Source organism: Apodemus sylvaticus, chromosome 15 (assembly GCF_947179515.1).
Source record: "Apodemus sylvaticus chromosome 15, mApoSyl1.1, whole genome shotgun sequence".
NCBI classification, from domain to species: Eukaryota; Metazoa; Chordata; class Mammalia; order Rodentia; family Muridae; genus Apodemus; species Apodemus sylvaticus.
The window spans coordinates 38,307,249-38,324,115 of NC_067486.1; positions in this window are offsets into that span (position 1 = coordinate 38,307,249).

The following is a 16,867-nucleotide window of genomic DNA, read 5'->3' on the forward strand; positions in this document are numbered from 1 at the left end:
ACCATCCAGGATCTAAAAACAAAAGTAGAAACAACTAAGAAATTGCAAAAGAAGACAACTTTGGAGATAGAAAACCTTGGGAAGAAATCAGGGGCTATAGATGCAAATATCAACAACAACAGAATACAAGAGATAGAAGAAAGAATTTCAGATACCTTAAGATACCATAGAAACCATGGACTCAACAGTCAAAGGAAATGCAAAATGCAAAAGCTTGTAACCCAAAGCATCCAGGAAATCCAGGACACAATGAGAAGAGCAAACCTAAGGGTTATAGGCATAGATGAAAGTGAAGATTTACAACATAAAAGGCCAGCAAATATCTTCAACAAAATTATGGAAGAAAACTTTCCTAACCTAAAGAGAGAGATGCCCATGAATATACAAGAAGCCAACAGAACTCCAAACAGACTGGACCAGAACAGAAATACCTCCCATCACATAATAATCAAACCCCCAAATGTACTAAACAGAGAAAGAATATTAGTGCAGTAAGAGGAAAAGGCCAAGTAACATATAAAGGAAGACCTATCAGAATTACACCAGACTTCTCACCAGAAACCATGAAAGCTAGAAGATCCTGGGCAGATCTCATGCAGACTCTAAGAGAACACAAATGCAGCCAAGACTACTTTACTCAGCAAAATTCTCAATCACTATAGATGGAGAAACCAAGATATTTCATGACAAAACCAAGTTTACCCAATATCTTTCCAAACCCAGCTCTACAAAGGATAATAGGGGGAAAACACCAATATATGGAGGGAAACTATACCCTGGAAAAAGCAAGATAGTAACCTTCTCTCATCAAACCCAAAAGAAGATAACCATTCAAATATAAAATTAACATTAAAAAATGACAGGAAGCAATAATCACTATTCCTTAATATCTCTTAACATCAATGGACTCAATTCCCCAATAAAAAGACATAGACTAAGACTAGATACATAAACAGGACCCTACATTTTGCTACATACAGGAAACACACCTCAGTGTCAAAGACAAAAACTATCTTAGAGTAAAAGGCTGGAAGATGATTTTACTAGCAAATAGTCTCAGGAAACAAGCCAGAGTAGGCATTCTAATATCAGATAAAATTGACTTTCAACCTAAAGTCATCAAAAGAGACATGAAAGGACACTTCTTGCTGATCAAAGGAAAAATTCCACCAAGAAGAACTCTCAATTCTGAGCATCTATGCTCCAAATGTACGGGCACCCTCATTCATAAAAGAAACTTTACTAAAACTCAAAGCACACATTGCACCTAACACAACAATTGTGGGTGACTTCAATACCCAACTCTCCTCAATGGACCAATCAGGAAAACAAGCTAAACAGGGACACAGTGGAAGTAATTGAAGCTTTGAACCAATTGGATTTAACAGATTTATATAGAACATTTCACCCTAAAGCAAAAGAATATACCTTTTTCTCAGGACCTCATGGTACCTTCTCCAAATAGACCATATAATTGGTCACAAGACAAACCTCAACAAATATAAGAAGATTGAAATAATCCCATTCCTCCTATCAGATCACTATGGAGTAAAAGTTGTCTTCAATAGCAACAAAAGCAACAGAAAGCCAACATACACATGGAAACTGAACAATACTCTGCTCAATGATACCTTGGTCAAGAAAGAAATAAAGAAAGAAATAAAAGACTTTTTAGAATTTAATGAAAATGAAGGCACAACATGCCCAAATTTATGGGACTAAGTACTAAGAGGAAAGCAGTACTAAGAGGAAAACTCATAGACCTGGGTGACTCCAAAAAGAAAATGGAGAATGGACACTTGAAGCTTAACAGCACAACTGAAAGCCCTAGAACAAAAAGAAGCTAATTTACCCAGGAAGAGAAGAAGATAGGAAATCATCAAACTCATGACTGAAATCAATCAAGTAGACACAAAGAGAACCATACAGAGAATCAACAAAGCCAGGAGCTGGTTCTTTGAAAAGAATTAACAAGATAGGTAAGCCCTTAGCCAGAATAACCAAAAAGCACAGAGACAGTATCCAAATTAGCAAAATTAGAAATGAAAATGGAGATATAACAACAGAAACTGAGGAAATTCAAAAAATTATCAGATCTGACTACAAAAGTCTTTTTCAACACAATTTGAGAATCTGGAGGAAATGGACAATTTCTTAGACAGATACCAAATACCAAAATTAAATCAGGATCAAATAGATCATCTAAGTAGTCTCATAAAACCCTAAAAAAATAGAAGTGGTCATAGAAAGCCTTCCAACCAAAAAAAAGCACAGGACCAGATGGTTTTAGTGCAGAATTCTATGAGACTTTCAAAGAAGACTTAAGACCAATACTCTTCAAACTATTCCACAAAATAGAAACAGAAGGAACACTAACCAACTCCTTTTATGAAGCCACAATTACCCTGATACCAAAACCACACAAAGATCCAACGATGAAAGAAAACATCAGGCCAATTTCCCTTATGAATAACTGCAAAAATGCTAAATGAAATTCTTGCCAACCAAATCCAAGAACACATCAAAACAATTATCCACCATTAACAAGTAGGCTTCATCCCAGGTATGCAGGAATGGTTCAATAATCAGAAATCCATCAGTGCTATCCACTATATAAACAAACTCAAAGAAAAAAACCACATGGTCATTTCATTATATGCTGAAAAAGCATTTGACAAAATTCAGCATTCTTTCATGCTAAAAGTCTTGGAAAGAAGAGAAATTCAAGGCCCATACCTAAACGTAGTGAAAGCAATATATAGCAAACTGGTATCCCACATCAAACTAAATGGAGAGAAATTTGAAGCAATCCCACTAAAATCAGAGACCAGACAAGGCTGGCCACTCTCTCCATATCTTTTCAATATAGTTCTTGAAGTCCTAGCTAGAGCAATTAGAAAACATAAGGAGGTCAAAGGGATACAAATTGGAAAGGAAGAAGTCAAACTATCACTATTTGCAGATGACATGATAGTATACTTATGTTACCCAAAAAACTCTACCAGAGAACTCTTCCAGCTGATAAACAACTTCAGCAAAGTGACTGATTACAAAATCAAGTCAAGCAAATCAGTAGCCTTCCTATACTCAAAGGATAGGGAGGCTGAGAAAGAAATAAGGGAAATGACACCCTTCACAATAGCCACAAACAACATGAAGTATCTTGGTGTGACTCTAACCAAACAAGTGAATGAACTATATGACAAGAACTTCAGGTCTCTGAAGAAGGAAATCAAAGAAGACCTCAGAAAATGGAAAAAATCTTCCATTCTCGTGGATTGGCAGGATTAATATAGTTGAAATGGCCATCTTGCCAAAAGCAATCTACAGATTCAACACAATCCCCATCAAAATCCCAACTCAGTTCTTCATAGAGTTAGAAAGAGCAATTCTCAAATGCATCTGGAATAACAAAAAACCCAGCATAGCTAAAACTATTCTCAACAGTAAAAGAACTTCTGGGGGAATCAGTATCCCAGACCTCAAACATTACTACAGAGCAATAGTGATAAAAATTGCATGGGATTGGTACAATGACAGGCAAGTGGAACAATGGAATAGGATTGAAAACCCAGAAATGAATCCACACACCTATGGTCACTTGATCTTCGACAAAGGAGCTGAAAACATCTGGTGGAAAAAAGATACTTTTCAACAAATGGTGCTGGTTCAATTGGAGGTCAGCATGCAGAAGAATGCGAATTGACCCATTCTTATCTCCTTGTACTAAGCTCAACTCCAAATGGAACAAGGACCTCCACATAAAACCTGACACACTGAAACTAATAGAAAAGAAACTGGGGAAGACCCTTGAGGACATGGGCACAGGAGAAAAGTTCCTGAACAGATCACTAATAGCTTATGCTCTAAGATCAAGAATTGACAAATGGGACCTCATAAAACTACAAAGTTTCAATAAGGCAAAGGACACTGTCAAAAGGACATAATGTCAACCAACAGATTGGGAAAGGATCTTCACCAACCCTAAATCCAACAGAGGGCTAATATACAATACATACAAATAAATGAAGAAGTTAGACCCCAGAGAAACAAATAACCCTATTAAAAAATGGGGTACAGAGCTAAAGAAAGAATTTTCACCTGAAGAACTTCAGATGGCTGAGAAGCACCTTAAGAAATGTTCAACATCATTAATAATTAGGGAAATACAAATCAAAACAACCCTGAGATTTCACCTCTCAACTGTCAGAATGGCGAAGGTTAGAAACTCAGGAGATAGCAGGTGTTGGTGAGGATGTGGAGAAAGAGGAATACTCCTCCACTGCTGGTGGGATTGCAAGATGATACAAGCACTTTGAAAATAAGTCTGGTGGCTCCTCAGAAAACTGGACATGACATTTCCGGAGGACCCTTCTATACCTATCCTGGGTACATAGCCAGAGGATTCCCCCACATGCAGTAAGGACACATACTTCAATATTTTCATAGAAGCCTTATTTATCATAGCCAGAAGTTGGAAAGAACTCAGATGTCCCTCAATGGAAGAATGTTTGGAAGATACAGAAAATTTGGTATATTTACACAAAGGAATACTACTCAGCAATTAAAAACAATGAATTCATGAAATTCTTAGGCAAATGGTTGGAACTGGAAAATATCATCCTAAGTGAGGTAACCCAATCACAAAAGAATACACATGGAATGCAAACACTGATAAGTGGATATTAATTAGCCCAGAAGCTCTGAATTCTCAAGACACAATTAGCATATTAGTTGATACTCGAGAAGAGGGGAAGAGAGGGCCTTGGTTCTGAAAAGACTTGATCCAGAATTTTAGGGGAGTACCAGGACAGAGAAATGGGAGGGGTTGATTGGGAAATGGACAGAGGGAAGAAGGCATATGAGACCAATGGGAAGGGGAGAACCGGGAAAGGGGAAAGCATTTGGAATATATACAAAGAATATAGAAAATTTAAAAAAATTAATTACAAAAAAAGAGAAAGCCCTACTCTGAGGTCAGACTCATTCCTAGTTTCTCCTCTAAAATGCCCCCTACATAGCTTTACAGTTGCTTTGCTGCCCTGCTACCTGACTGCTCAAAACTCCTTGATGGATAAAGAGATAACATGGTTCACCATTGACAAAAGCCCCATTCAGGATGGACAAAGGTATCCCAGGGTATAAGTAGTCTCAAACACCAAAATCATATGGGTAAAGCTACTCCTGACAGATAAGTTAGCCCAGTCAGCTGAATTGATAGCTCAGACCAAGATCTTATAAGGAAAAACAAAACAAAACAAGAGACACAGTCAATATGCCTTCACTATTGCTCATAAACACAAAACTCTTTATAGAGAGAGAAGCCTTCAGATGGCAGAAAGAAAGACTATCAAAAATAAAGAAAAAGTAATCCACTCCCTACTAAGGGCTCTATGGGGGCCTAAAAAGCTGACCATCAGACACTGTCCTGGGCATCCAAATGAAAAAATCTCCATCTCAGAGGACAAAAGCCCAGTGAGTGGCCCTAGAAATTGGGCCCCTCATGTCCTTGATTGCCCTAGACCTAAGAACCCTCACACTCCATGGCGAGCCCAGTTATCCTACATAAGATATGATCTGGGCCAAAAACTTGCCCATATCTCAATGTCATAAAAGATGGTAGAATACTACAAACTAATTGTACCAAAAAAGAAAAATGTCTACACATATTTTAAATTAAAATAGATCCATCGTTCTTCATACATGGGAGCGTGGAGAATGCAGGATTTAGTCTGCCAGTCCCAAATCAAAATTAGAGATGTTAATTCAAAAATAGCTAAAATTATTAAGAATTATAAGGCCTGTCAATTGATCGATACAGTTGCCAATAAGAAATTTTCCTGTACTTGATACTAGGGCACAAAGCCAGGTGTCTATTGGGAAATGGACTTTACAGAGGTGAAACCAGGAAAATTAGGATACAAATATTATTGGTGTAGACTTTCCAGGATAGTCTAAAGCTTTCTGAACTAAACTTGAGAATACTCAAATGGTAACAACAACAGTAACAGCAACAGCAACAACAACAAAATACTTAAAAGAAGTTGTAGATACCTTTTCAAAATGGACTGAGACATTCCTAATTAAACATTAGACTGTACACAAGGTAACAAAATTAACTACTAAACCAAAGTATGGTTTTTAATAGGCTTAAAGGGTCAGACAATGGACCTAACTCTTTGTCACAAGTAAGTTAGAAATTATCTATTATTACACAGATTTATTAGAGACTTCATTCTGCTTCCCCACCTGAGTTCAGATAGGTAACAATGATATAAATAGAACCCTAAAAGAGAGCTTACCTAAATTGATCTTAGAAACTGGTGGTGACTCTGTTCTCCTTCACCCTTTATAGAGTGTTCTCCTTCACCCTTTACAGGGCTCCCCATGCCAGATGGGACTCATCCCTTTTAAAATTGTTTTGTTCACTGTTTTCATGAAGCTTCGGGAAGTCTCATGATTGGGCATTCTAGTCACCAGAAAAAGGGGAAAATGATAGACCAAATCTTTTAAGTACAGACTCCAGATTAACCCCCCCTCCCCCCTCAACTATCCAGTGTTTTCACATCAATTCCCAATAAGCTTCCCCCTGACTGACAGCCACCAATACAATAAATAAATAAATAAAAATTTTAAAAAAAGTTAATTTTATGGTTTGACTCCCAGTGCCAGCCAATTTTGCTAAAGGCTATAATAGCTCTCCAATTAGATGCTTGCCAGGCTGGAAATACTAACTCCCTGCTTGTTGATTTCTATAAAGCCTTACCCCTACAGATGTTGGGTGCTCCTCTCCACCAAAACTTCCCTGTGTGTTAGAGGTGGTCTGAGGGGCCGAGCTAGCTCACAAAAAGGTCCCTCTGTGATTTACATCATAATGGCTTTCATCTATATTTTAGGGTTCACTAACACTTCCTTGTCACTAAAATAGTGCTCAAGTCTTAAAATATTTTATTGCAGTTTATAATATACAGTGTGTATATATATATATATACTGAAATCATTAATTTACAAGGCTGTGGATGCCTATACAGTGTCTGTACAGTAATGTGCCTGTCAATTTTCAGGCAAGCATGGGAGAGCAGTTTCCTCTTTCCCTGCTGAATTATAGCTATTAATACATTTTTAAGAATGGGAGAGGGGGTAATTGTGCCCATTTGTTATGCACTGCTGTATCATTATCATTTCATTTTCATATTTTTTTTTCTTGTTGTCTTATCCAAATGCTCATCCTCTTGCTTTTTCTTTTGCTGTGCATCTTTATCATGTTATATATTTTTTTGTTTCTGGCTGAATATCCTGCACTTAGATTATGGAATCCTAGTTAAACCACAGATTAAATTATACTTTTAATCAGGTAGAGAATAAATGGCAATTCTTTAATTTTTTTCATTCAGATAAATTAAAAGGTCACATTTTTGTTCCAACTGCACAAAACATATTTTTAAATGAGATATAGATCATACTATTGAGCTCCACTGACTTAAATTTTCTTGAATTTTATCATTTAACTTCTTTTTGAGGGCTGAGTTTAAAATATCTGCTGTGGTGGCCCAGTAAAGTCTGTAAACATGATATTTTACAGACAGAGGCGAAGGAAAAATGTCTCCTGGGAATAACGGACCTCTATATATATATTTAAAAGCTAAAAATATCACTTGGCAATTTCCTGAACTCCCCTCTTTCTTTATAGCTTAGACATGGTATAACCAAGCAAATATAGATATATAAGTATTCATCTTGTAGCCCAAAATTCTGCTTTGCTTTGCTCCAACCATTTATGTTATTATGGTAGAAAAGGTATTCCAGAAATTCCAGGCACAAGTTCTTTTTTTGGTTTTCTAGTCACTGCCTTTCAGGGCAGGTGGATTCCAAACAATAGCCAAGACTAAGGATATTTACATCTAAAAATCTTATGAGGTCCCTGCCATACAGATGAGTATTGGGCAAGGTAGAAATAATTTGCATTTGAGTTGGTACCTAGTCCAATAACTACTACCTTCCCCCACAGGTTAATCTTGTTCTGCCTTTAACTCTTGATTTTTCTTGCAGATAGGCTATCTCAGGCCCAACTGAATAACAAGGGAAGTTTATGAGGAACTGGCCTTTTGTGTTACAGGTCCCACCTAGGGAGTCCTTGAGAAAAACAAACCTTTCTTAGCTTATCCAGGTGCGGTTCAGGATACAGTTTATACTTAATACTCAGGAGGATTCAATTGAATCTGAGAGAGAGAATAGAGAGACAGTAGCTAACTTTTACTCAGAGAGGCAGTAGATACTTTCTACTCAGAAAGACACTCAGAGGAAGACTGAGTTAGTTAGTTCATTTCAGGCTGTGCCTAAGGGCTAATGGCCAGCTAATTTACCAGGCTGGCCCAAGAAGCTACAACCAGTTAACCTTACCAGGATGGAGGCTAGAGGCTGCTATCAGAGCTAATCACTGGAGCTGATCTCCCAGGGCCTAAGATGGCCCTGGTCTCTGGGCCTACAATGGCCCCAGGCATGGCCCAGAGAAGAATGCAACCAGAAGACTAGGCAAAAGACTCTTGAAAGACAGAATGAGCCAGGCAGCTTCCCAAGTTCTACAATGCCTCCATTTTCGCCAGGAGGGTAGGCATAGGAATGCCAGGAGGCTAGACATAGACATGGGAGCCATCCCTCTTCAGCTCCCAGGCAGACATGACATCAAGACCACGATGAAGAAGTAGTTTAGCTGCATGGGCCCTGGACTTTGGGTAAACAACCTGTATTGCCTGAGAAAGCCTAGCTAGCTTTTTACAGATGTATATGATGCCTTATTTGAGACGTTAACTTGACCGAACTTTGGGAGATACCCGAAAATACACTCAGATTTCAAACCACCTCTGTAGTCATGTCAGTTTGTCATTTTCCACCGGACCTGTGTCTTCCTGGACCAAAGAATCCTGGTTATCCCGCAGTGGTCTGTAGCAAGTATGTATAAAGAGTTTGCTTCTAATTATGACTAAGGATGATTTATAGTGGTCACAATATAGTTAGCATACTGAAATCCAATGTTGAACTGAGTGAAGTAACTCAGACCAAAAGAACATGTATATTATATATGTACTTAGAAGTGGATGTTAGCCATAAAGTGCAGGGTCATCAATAGACTCTCAAGAAGCCAAATAACAAGGAGGGCCTGAGGGATGGTGTTTGAATCTTTCACAGAAGGAGAAATCAATATGTATCAGAGGTCGATAGAAGGGACTCAGTATCCCAGACCTCAAGCAGTACTATAGAGCAATATTGTTAAAAACTGCATGGTATTAGTACAATGACAGGCAGGTAGAACAATGGAATAGAATTGAAGACCCAGAAATGATCCACACACCTATGATCATTTGATCTTTGACAAAGGAGCTAAAAGCATCCAATGGAAAAAAGATAGCTTTTTCAAAAAACGGTGCTGGTTCAACTGGAGGTCAGCATACAGAAGAATGCAAATCGATCCATTCTTATCTCCTTGTACTAAGCTCAACACCAAGTGGATCAAGGACCTCCACATAAAACCAGACACATTGAAACTAATAGAAAAGAAACTGGGGGAGACCCTGAGGACATGGGAATAGGGGAAAAGTTACTGAACCGAACACCAATAGCTTATGCTCTAAGATCAAGAATTAACAAATGGGACCTCATAAATTACAAAGTTTCTGTAAGGCAAAGAACACTGTCAAAAGGACAAAATGGCAACCAACAAATTGGGGAAAGATCTTTATCAACCCTACATCTGTCAGAAGGCTAATATCCAATATATACAAATAAATCAAGTAGGTAGACTCAGAGAACCAAATAACCCTATTAAAAAATGGGGTACAGAGCTAAACGAATTTTCACCTGAATAATTTTGGATGGCTGAGAAGCACCTTAAGAAATGTTCAACATCATTAGGGAAATGCAAATCAAAACAACCTTGAGATTTCACCTCACACCAGTCAGAAGGGCTAAGGCTAAAAACTCAGGAGACAGTAGGTGTGGGTGATGATATGGAGAAAGAGAAACACTCCTCCACTGCTGGTGGGATTGCAAGATGGTATAACCACTCTGGAAATCAGTCTGGTGTTTCCTCAAAAAACTGGGCAAGACACTTCTTGAGGAGCCTGTTATACCACTCCTGGGTATATATGCAGAGGATTCCCTGGCATGCAATAAGGACACATGCTCCACTATGTTCATAGCAGCCTTATTTATTATAGCCAAAAGCTAGAAAGAACCCAGGTTTCCCTCAAAGGAGGAATGGATACAGAAAATGTGGTATATTTACACAAAGGAATACTACTCAGCAATTAAAAACAATGAATTCATGAAATTCTTAGGCAAATGGTTGGAAGTGGAAAATATCATCCTAAGTGAGGTAACCCAATCACAAAAGAATACACATGAAATGCAACCACTGATAAGTGGATATTAGCCCAGAAGCTCTGAAGACCCAAGATACAATTAACATATCAAATGATTCCCAAGAAGAAGAAAGGAGAGGGCCCTGGTCCTGGGAAGACTTGATGCAGCAATGTAGTGGAATACCAGAACAGAGAAGTGGGAGGAGGTTGATTGGGAAAAAGGCAGAGGGAAGAGTGTTTATGGGACTTATGGGGAGGGGAGAACTGGGAAAGGGGTAATTATTTGGAATGTAAATAAAGAATGTAGAAATAAAGGAGGAAACTGGGTGGGGGAGAAGATGAGGAGAGCATGGGGATGGAGGATGAGACCTAGTGAGAACAGGGGAAAGAGAAAGGAAAGGTGCAGGAAGAGGGAGCCATCTCTAGGCTTGCCAGAGAACTGTGATGGATGGAATCCTCAGGGAATATATGGAAGAAACTTTAGCTGATAGTCCTAGCAGTGGCAGCAATGGAACCCGAAGAAGTTTCCACTTCCTCTAGCCAGACTCCCAATGGAAGATTAAGGACAGTAACTCACTCACAAAATCTTCAACTCTAAATATGTCCTTCCTACAAGAAGTACAGGAACAAAAATATAACAGAAGACAAGGTTATGGCCAACCAATTACTTCCCCAAATTGAGATCCATCCCATGGAGGTGAACCAATCTGAGACACTATTAATGATACTGTTATAGACAAGAACCTAGCATAAGTGTCCTCTGAGAGGCTTAATCCCATAACCAATGAAAAGAAATGCAGAGACCCACAAACAATTATTAGATGGAACTAGGAAGTCTTATGGAAGAGCTGGGAGAAGGACTGAGGGACCAGAAGAGGACAGAGACTCCACTAGAAGACCAACAGAGTCTGAACCCTTGGGAGTTCCCAGAATCTGAAACACCAGCCTCAAACCCATGCACATATATAGCAGATGAGCAGCTTGGTGTTCATACATGTTCCCCAATAATTGGAGCAGGTGCTGTCCCTAAGTGTGTTGTTGCCTGCCCATGGATCCCATTCCCTGAAATGGTCTGTCTTGTCTGGCTTCAGTGGGAGAGAATGCATCTAGTGTTGCAGGGGAATTGATGGGGTTGGGTGGGAGTATAGGGGGAGCTAACAACCAGAGGGAGTTCTAACAACCAGAGCTCTCCCTTCACAAAGGAGAAGGGGAGGGTGGATTGGGGGAAGCATCTATGTGATGGAGTACTGATATTTGAGTATAAATAAATACATAAATGTAATACAAAATAAGAACAAAATTAAAGCATACAGTAGAACACATACAATATTTATTAATAAATACTATAGATATAAAACATCAGCTTACCAATTTGACACTGATGTGTAAACAATAATTCTCATGGTTGAAACATCACGGATAAAGAGTAAACCCATGAGCTCTGATTCAATGAAATCTTTAATCTAAAATAAAACACATATTCAGGAAAAGAAAATTTAAGAAACTACTAAGGCCTATGTAACAAATATTGCTTTTAATTTTTTTTTTTGTTTTTTTTATTCGATATATTTTTATTTACATTTCAAATGATTTCCCCTTTTCTAGCCCCCCACTCCCAGAAAGTCCCATAAGCCCCCTTCCCTCCCCCTGTTCTCCCACCCACCCCTTCCCACTTCCCCATTCTGGTTTTGCTGAATACTGCTTCACTGAGTCTTTCCAGAACAAGGGGCCACTCCTCCTTTCTTCTTGTACTTCATTTGATGTGTGGATTATGTTTTGGGTATTCCAGTTTTCTAGGCTAATATCCACTTATTAGTGAGTGCATACCATGATTCACCTTTTGAGTCTGGGTTACCTCACTTAGTATGATGTTCTCTAGGTCCATCCATTTGCCTAAGAATTTCATGAATTCATTGTTTCTAATGGCTGAATAGTACTCCATTGTGTAGATATACCACATTTTTTGCATCCACTCTTCTGTTGAGTGATACCTGGGTTCTTTCCAGCATCTGGCAATTATAAATAGGGCTGCTATGAACATAGTAGAGCATGTATCCTTATTACATGGTGGGGAATCCTCTGGGTATATGCCCAGGAGTGGTATAGCAGGATCTTCTGGAAGTGAGGTGCCCAGTTTTCGGAGGAACTTCCAGACTGATTTCCAGAGTGGTTGTACCAATTTGCAACCCCACCAGCAGTGGAGGAGTGTTCCTCTTTCTCCACACCCTCTCCAACACCATCTTCACCAATCCTACATCAGATAGAGGGCTAATATCGAATATATATAAAGAACTCAAGAAGTTAGACTCCAGAAAACCAAACAACCCTATTAAAAAATGGGGTACAGAGTTAAACAAAGAATTCTCACCTGAAGAACTTCAGATGGCGAAGAAGCATCTTAAAAAATGCTGAACTTCATTAGTCATTAGGGAAATGCAAATCAAAACAACCCTTAAAGGTTTTTTAACCTTAAACAACCGTAAGGTGAAATCTTACACCAGTCAGAATGGCTAAGATTAAAAATTCAGGAGACAGCAGGTGCTATTAATTTTAACTTACAATATTTTGTTGATAACTCATTCAAATTAATTCCAGTGCTGGCAAAACAAGTAATTGCTAGCTATTGATAACATGCTTGTCTCTCTTAGTGAAAGAAGAATGTGAATCCAAATTTTAATATGTGAGGTTTTTTCTTAGAAAATATCACATTTATGTATATACTTTAATTTATACATTTATCATGTTGTGTTAGCAGGAGTATGCTATGGCATATGTATAGAACTCAAAGGAAAATTTGGAGGAATCAGTTTGATCCTTCTATCATGTCGAGCTCAAGTAACCTGATTCTACAACAATTACATTTTAGCAGCAGAGCCATATCCCTGGCAAATAAGATAACTTTTATAGAAATTTCAATTTCAGAATAATATTAAGAAGGAACAGAATTTCTCTTATATCATGAAATAAGCATAACCTGCCTCACTATGAACATCACATGAGAAAGCATCTCTTAACAATAGACAGGACTATATTGATATCACTTTCGTCCAGATTATAATAACATTAGCATTCTAGAAAACTTTAAATCTTGGAACATGGCTACTCTGGAAAGGTATCACATCCAAAGGTCTAGGTCTGTGTGATCTGGCTGGAATAGAAACATGACCTTAGCATACACCTTTAATCCATCAGGCTGGAATACACACATACCCTTATTGCATACCTTTAATCCTAAACAATTAAGGTAAAGTTAGTTTGCAAAGGAAGAAGTCACATGTAAAAGGGGCATCTAATTAAGGAGCAGACAAAGTGACGAATCATAGAAAGATTTAACGGAATGAGTCAGAGATAACATATGCTAAACTCTCATGAGAACAGCATTGGAAAGTAAGGCTATATAAGGGCACCAGGAGAGATGGCAGATCTCACTTATACTGAGACAGTTTTGCAGAAACAGAAGGAACCTGAGAATTAGAAGAACCCAGAAGGTTAGAACAGGTTGTCAGAGTTAGTTTGAGGCCAAGCAAAGCAATTCAGTGAGAACCTGAGAGAAGCCAGGTTATATCAGGCAACTTTGAGAGGACTTTGAGCCAGTCAGCTGACTTGAACCTGCCAGTGAGAGTTCATAAAGAACTAGAAAATGTAAAATTTCTTGACAGTAAACCAAATAGATGGCAATTATATCTGGTGAATAAAAGTAACTTTTACAAGCATTTATTCTCAATATGGTTCATGTGTATATGAAGCCCATTTGTGTATCTCTGCTCATGGAGGCTAGAACATTAGGTCACATGCATTTATCTATGGCTGTGAGCTGTCATATGAGTACTGGTGAGTAAACTTGATGTCCCATTATGAGCAGCTAGTTTAACTACTGAGCATCTCTGTAGCTTTCTACAAAGTTTCTCCCAGTACGTGGAAGTAATGCATGTGTCCTTCCGTAAGATAAACTATGAAATGTTCAGACATTCATTTGAATGAATCAGTTTTACCCAGTATTCAAGATAAATGAGCTATGAATTCTTAAAACTGGAATAAACCTAAATAAATATTAATATAATAATATAAAATAATGTAACTAACACTAAAATATACTGAATTTCATATATCAGTTCTAAAAGTGGTGGAATTCTAAAGAGAGGACAATAATAGGTTTTTTTGAAATTTGTTAAATATGATTTTTGTGGATAAGATTTAGATTATGGTTGGCTGAGAGTGTCCCCTAAACACTGAACTGAGCACAGGGACCCCAAATAGAGGAGCTAGAGAAAGGACCCAAAGAGCTGAAGAGGTTTGCAGTCCCATAAGAGGAACAACAATATGAACCACCCAGGACCCCCAGAGCTCCCAGGGACTAAACCACCAACCAAAGAGTACACATGGAGGGACCCACGTCTCCAGATGTATATGCAACAGAGGATGGCTTTGCTGAACATCAAAGGGAGGAGAGGCCCTTGGTCCTGAGAAAGCTAAATGCCCCAGTATAGGGGAATGCCAGGACAGGGAAGCAGGAGTGGGTAGATTGGTGAGAAGGGGGAGGGGGAATGGTTAGGGAATTTTTGGGTGGGGTGTGAACCAGGAAAGGGGACAACATTTGAAATGTAAATAAAGAGTATATCTAATAAAAATAGGGAAAAAGATTTAGATTATGATATGGATTGAAATGTGGATATCTTTCCATGACTGGATATATTTTTATGTCGTTATCTAACAACAAAGAAACATTATTGAAGTGGCTGTTCACATGTTTTGTCCTGATTGTTGTTGGACACATTTTACACGTGAAATTTGGATGCTCTTTTCTGTAAAATCAATCCATGTGTCAAATATCAGTGTACTACATGTCTTCCATCTTTTCTGAAGAATGGCCTTAAATTTACAAAACTTGTTCACTTTAAATAAAATTTTAATTTGTATCCTCTCTAAACTCTTTGCTTAATATAAATTAACAGGATTTTTATGTAAAAGATTTATACTAAAGCTCTTTAGATTTTTGTAGAAGTAAGTTTTAGACAGTTCTGCAGAACAATAGTGATCTTTGCATTATTTTGCTTAGTTTATATTTATTTCATTTGATTTATATATATTTACTTATGTTATATCTACCTTATGTGTGTGTGTTCATGTTTTTCTACTAATGGATTAAATTATTTTGTTCATTTTCTTCATTTTTTGGCCATATATCTAATTTTAAATAATATTTTCATTTTTCAAAATGTAACATTATATAAGATATAATTAAATTGTATTCATCATTCATTTCTGTGTGTAACTCTTCTAATGAATGCTTTTTTCTCTCTTAAATTAATGTTCTATTCAAAATCTTGTTTGTGTAATGAGAAACAATACACACACACACACACACACACACAAACTCCTAAATGCATAAATTAAATATGTTCAGAAATTACAATTCAAGTAAATATTGCATGTTCTAGACAAAAGTTTTCTCCTTTTTGGTAAGCTGAACTGGATGATTTTGTCATCTTTTACATTCAATGATATAAAGGCATTATTAGAGCTCATTCTTCAATATGACATTAAATCTCAACAAGGGAAATGTTGTTGCTCTGTTCATTAAGTTCCCCCAAAATATGCACTTTGCTAAATATAGCTGAACCATTCATTGTAATATGAACCCTATGGCTAAGTGGTTTGGTGTACAACAAAAGCATCCAGTTCTTTAGAAGAGCTTATGACTCACTTTATTTATTTTTTTAATTTTTTTTATTCGATATAATTTATTTACATTTCAAATGATTTCCCCTTTTCTAGCCCCCCACTCTCCAAAAGTCCCGTAAGCCCCCTTCTCTTCCCCTGTCCTCCCACCCACCCATTCGCACTTCCCCGTTCTGGTTTTGTCGAATACTGCTTCACTGAGTCTTTCCAGAACCAGGGGCCACTCCTCCTTTCTTCTTGTATCTCATTTGATGTGTGGATTATGTTTTGGGTATTCCAGTTTTCTAGGTTAATATCCACTTATTAGTGAGTGCATACCATGATTCACCTTTTGAGTCTGGGTTACCTCACTTAGTATGATGTTCTCTAGCTCCATCCATTTGCCTAAGAATTTCATGAATTCATTGTTTCTAAAGGCTGAATAGTACTCCATTGTGTAGATATACCACATTTTTTGCATCCACTCTTCTGTTGAGGGATACCTGGGTTCTTTCCAGCATCTGGCAATTATAAATAGGGCTGCTATGAACATAGTAGAGCATGTATCCTTATTACATGGTGGGGAATCCTCTGGGTATATGCCCAGGAGTGGTATAGCAGGATCTTCTGGAAGTGAGGTGCCCAGTTTTCGGAGGAACCGCCAGATTGCTTTCCAGAGTGGTTGTACCAATTTGCAACCCCACCAGCAGTGGAGGAGTGTTCCTCTTTCTCCACACCCTCTCCAACACCTGCTGTCTCCTGAATTTTTAATCTTAGCCATTCTGACTGGTGTAAGATGAAATCTCAGGGTTGTTTTGATTTGCATTTCCCTAATGACTAATGAAGTTGAG